Raw genomic sequence first — 4,807 nt, 5'->3', positions numbered from 1 at the left:
ATCCAGATACACGTCTGGTACCTCTGAACTAGCTAATGCTGTAGGATGGAATGTTGTTTCTGCACTGGCTATCAAATGTGGGATTGCTCTGAAGCAGTACAGCACAATGTGTTTAGTAATTTGCCCTTAGAAACAGTTTGAAAAAGTAGAAAGACTTTATTAGTATTAGTAAAAAGAAGTTATTTCATAATATATTTTAGAAATACAGTTGTTCAATCATGTGATCAATTCTCACTTACAGAACTGTAATAGTTACAAATTGCATGGGTTTAGTATTAAGGACCAGAAAGCATGTTGTAAGGCCATTCTGTTTGGATAGGAGAAGCTCAGCAAAAGAAAAACAGACTCCAAAGAAGCCAGGGCCTCCACACAAGGCTGAATTGACTCACTCTGTGGGCAGGTTGGGATGCAACAGGCAGGCATCAAGAGACTCCCTTCTGTCCTCCTTCAATAATTTTCTCTCTTCAGGGATGAGCAGGTGACCAGAAAGAGTGGCCAAGTGTTGACAAGCAGCTGTCAGACGTTCAATAATTAGCAGTATACCTGCTGAGCTAGCAACAATTGGTGTTTAGCCACTCACACACACACACAGAATGGCCCGGGTTGGAAGGGACCTCAAGGATCAGGAATCTCCATCCCCCTCCACATACAGGGCCACCAACCTCTGTACCACTGCACATATGCACATTGCTGGATAGAAACAGCAGTGTGGGAAAAAACAGTATGGTGTGGATGCAAAGGGTGAATCAGAATGGCTTAACAGCTGTCACACAAGGAAAAGCAATCTTTTCCCTGCTGTGCCATGCTCATGGCAAAACCAATGCAGATGCCAGCAGCTGATGCCCACAAGGACAGCCAGCCTGGACTTATTTTCAACACATGTCTTTGTCCTGATGTCCCTCTAGAAGCTGGGACATTTCACCATCTCAGCAGAAGAGGGCAGAAGGGGTCCAAGTTGCAGGCACACTGTCCTCTTTTTCTGGCACACAAAGAGAAAATGAAAACCAGATGTGTTTCCCTGCCCATGGCAAACACAAGCCTTTCCATCCTTACAGTCCTTCCTGACATCAGCAGCAACTGAAATAAAATCCCACTCAACCCTGCCATGTCTGGTAGAGGTTGCAGCTCTTTCTATTGCATACCTCTAGCTTTCAAGTCAACAGAACCAGTGTCAGTCAAGGAAAAGCAATCTTTTACCTGCTGTGACATGCTCATGGCAACACCAATGCAGATGCCAGCAGCTGATGCCCACAAGGACAGCCAGCCTGGACTTATTTTCATTACATATCTTTGTCCTGATGTCCTTCTAGAAGCTGGATTTTTTCTCCATCTCAGCAGAAGAGGGCAGGAGTTGTCCAAGGTTAGGGCACACGCTCCCCTGTTTATCTGGCACTCAAAGAGAAAGAGAAAATGAAAAGCAGATGTGTTTCCCTGCCCATGGCAAACACCAGCCTTTCCAATCCTTACAGTCCTTCCTTTCATCAGCACTAATTGAAACAACATCCCACTCACCTTTGCCATGTCTGGCAGAGGTTGCAGCTCTTTCTATTGCATCCGTATAGCTTTCAAGTCAACAGAACCAGTGTCAGTCAAGGAAAAGCAAACTTTTACCTGCTATGCCATGCTCATTGCAGCAGCACCAATGCAGATGCCAGCAGCTGATGCCCACAAGGACAGCCAGCCTGGACTTATTTTCATTACATACCTTTGTCCTGATGTCCTTCTAGAAGCTGGAACATTTCTCCATCTCAGCAGAAGAGGGCTGGAGAGTTCCAAGGTGAGGGCACACTCTCCCCTGTTTATCTGGCACTCAAAGAGAAAGAGAAAATGAAAACCAGATGTGTTTCCCTGCCCATGGCAAACACCAGCCTTTCCATCCTTACAGTCCTTTCTGACATCAGCACTAATTGAAACAACATCCCACTCACCTTTGCCATGTCTGGCAGAGGTTGCATCTCTTTCTGTTACATCCCTCTAGCTGTCAAGTCAAGAGCTCCTGTGTCAGTCAAGGAAAAGCAATCTTTTACCTGCTTTGCCATGCTCATGGCAGCAGCAATGCAGATGCCAGCAGCGGATGCCCACAAGGACAGCCAGCCTGGACTTATTTTCATTACATATCTTTGTCCTGATGTCCTTCTAGAAGCTGGAACATTTCTCCATCTCAGCAGAAGAGGGCAGCAGGTGTGCAAGGTTAGGGCACACGCTCCCCTGTTTATCTGGCACTCAAAGAGAAAGAGAAAATGAAAACCAGATGTGTTTCCCTGCCCATGGCAAACACCAGCCTTTCCATCCTTACAGTCCTTCCTGACATCAGCACTAATTGAAACAACATCCCACTCACCTTTGCCATGTCTGGCAGAGGTTGCAGCTCTTTCTATTGCATCCCTCTAGCTGTCAATTCAAGAGCTCCTGTGTCTTTTACCTGCTTTGCCATGCTCATGGCAACACCAATGCACATGTCAGCAGCTGATGCCCACAAGGACAGCCAGCCTGGACTTATTTTCATTACATATCCTTGTCCTGATGTCCTTCTAGAAGCTGGAACATTTCTCCATCTCAGCAGAAGAGGGCAGGAGGGGTCCAAGGTGAGGGCACACTCTCCCCTGTTTATCTGGCACAAAAAGAGAAAGAGAAAAGGAAAACCAGATGTGTTTCCCTGCCCATGGCAAACACCAGCCTTTCCATCCTTACAGTCCTTCCTGACATCAGCACTAATTGAAACAACATCCCACTCACCTTTGCCATGTCTGGCAGAGGTTGCAGCTCTTTCTATTGCATCCCTCTAGCTTTCAAGTCAAGAGCTCCTGTGTCACACAAGGAAAAGCAATCTTTTACCTGCTTTGCCATGCTCATGGCAGCAGCAATGCAGATGCCAGCAGCTGATGACCACAAGGACAGCCAGCCTGGACTTATTTTCATTACATATCTTTCTCCTGATGTCCTTCTAGAAGCTGGAACATTTCTCCATCTCAGCAGAAGAGGGCAGGAGGGGTCCAAGGTGAGGGCACACTCTCCCCTGTTTATCTGGCACAAAAAGAGAAAGAGAAAAGGAAAACCAGATGTGTTTCCCTGCCCATGGCAAACACCAGCCTTTCCATCCTTACAGTCCTTCCTGACATCAGCAGCAATGGAAACAACATCCCACTCACCTTTGCCATGTCTGGCAGAGGTTGCAGCTCTTTCTATTGCATCCCTCTAGCTTTCAAGTCAAGAGCTCCTGTGTCACACAAGGAAAAGCAATCTTTTACCTGCTTTGCCATGCTCATGGCAGAAGCAATGCAGTTGCCAGCAGCTGATGACCACAAGGACAGCCAGCCTGGACTTATTTTCATTACATATCTTTGTCCTGATGTCCTTCTAGGAGCTGAAACCTTTCTCCCTCTGAGCAGCAGAGGGCAGGAGAGTTCCAAGTTGCAGGCACACTCTCCTCTTTTTATGACACACAAAGAGAAAATGAAAACCAGATGTGTTTCCCTGCCCATGGCAAACACAAGCCTTTCCATCCTTTCAGTCCTCCTGACATCAGCAGCAACAGAAACAACATCCCACTCACCTTTGCCATGTCTGGCAGAGGTTGCAGCTCTTTCTATTGCATCCCTCTAGCTTTCAAGACAAGAGCTCCTGTGTCACACAAGGAAAAGCAATCTTTTACCTGCTGTGCCATGCTCATGGCAGCAGCAATGCAGATGCCAGCAGCTGATGCCCACAAGGACAGCCAGCCTGGACTTATTTTCATTACATATCTTTGTCCTGATGTCCGTCTAGAAGCTTGGATATTTCTCCATCTCAGCAGCAGAGGGCAGGAGAGTTCCAAGTTGCAGGCACACTCTCCCCTGTTTATCTGGCACTCAAAGAGAAAGAGAAAATGAAAACCAGATGTGTTTCCCAGCCCATGGCAAACACCAGCCTTTCCATCCTTACAGTCCTCCTGACATCAGCAGCAACTGAAACAAAATCCCACTCACCTTTGCCATGTCTGGCAGAGGTTGCAGCTCTTTCTATTGCATCCCTCTAGCTTTCAAGTCAAGAGCTCCTGTGTCACACAAGGAAAAGCAATCTTTTACCTGCTTTGCCATGCTCATGGCAGCAGCAATGCAGATGCCAGCAGCTGATGACCACAAGGACAGCCAGCCTGGACTTATTTTCATTACATATCTTTCTCCTGATGTCCTTCTAGAAGCTGGAACATTTCTCCATCTCAGCAGAAGAGGGCAGGAGGGGTCCAAGGTGAGGGCACACTCTCCCCTGTTTATCTGGCACAAAAAGAGAAAGAGAAAAGGAAAACCAGATGTGTTTCCCTGCCCATGGCAAACACCAGCCTTTCCATCCTTACAGTCCTTCCTGACATCAGCACTAATTGAAACAACATCCCACTCACCTTTGCCATGTCTGGCAGAGGTTGCAGCTCTTTCTATTGCATCCCTCTAGCTTTCAAGTCAAGAGCTCCTGTGTCACACAAGGAAAAGCAATCTTTTACCTGCTTTGCCATGCTCATGGCAGCAGCAATGCAGATGCCAGCAGCTGATGACCACAAGGACAGCCAGCCTGGACTTATTTTCATTACATATCTTTCTCCTGATGTCCTTCTAGAAGCTGGAACATTTCTCCATCTCAGCAGAAGAGGGCAGGAGGGGTCCAAGGTGAGGGCACACTCTCCCCTGTTTATCTGGCACAAAAAGAGAAAGAGAAAAGGAAAACCAGATGTGTTTCCCTGCCCATGGCAAACACCAGCCTTTCCATCCTTACAGTCCTTCCTGACATCAGCAGCAATGGAAACAACATCCCACTCACCTTTGCCATGTCTGGC

Source organism: Phasianus colchicus, chromosome Z (assembly GCF_987193195.1).
Source record: "Phasianus colchicus chromosome Z, bPhaCol1.hap1.1, whole genome shotgun sequence".
Lineage (NCBI taxonomy): Eukaryota > Metazoa > Chordata > Aves > Galliformes > Phasianidae > Phasianus > Phasianus colchicus.
Note: the sequence above shows the minus strand (reverse complement) of the source record.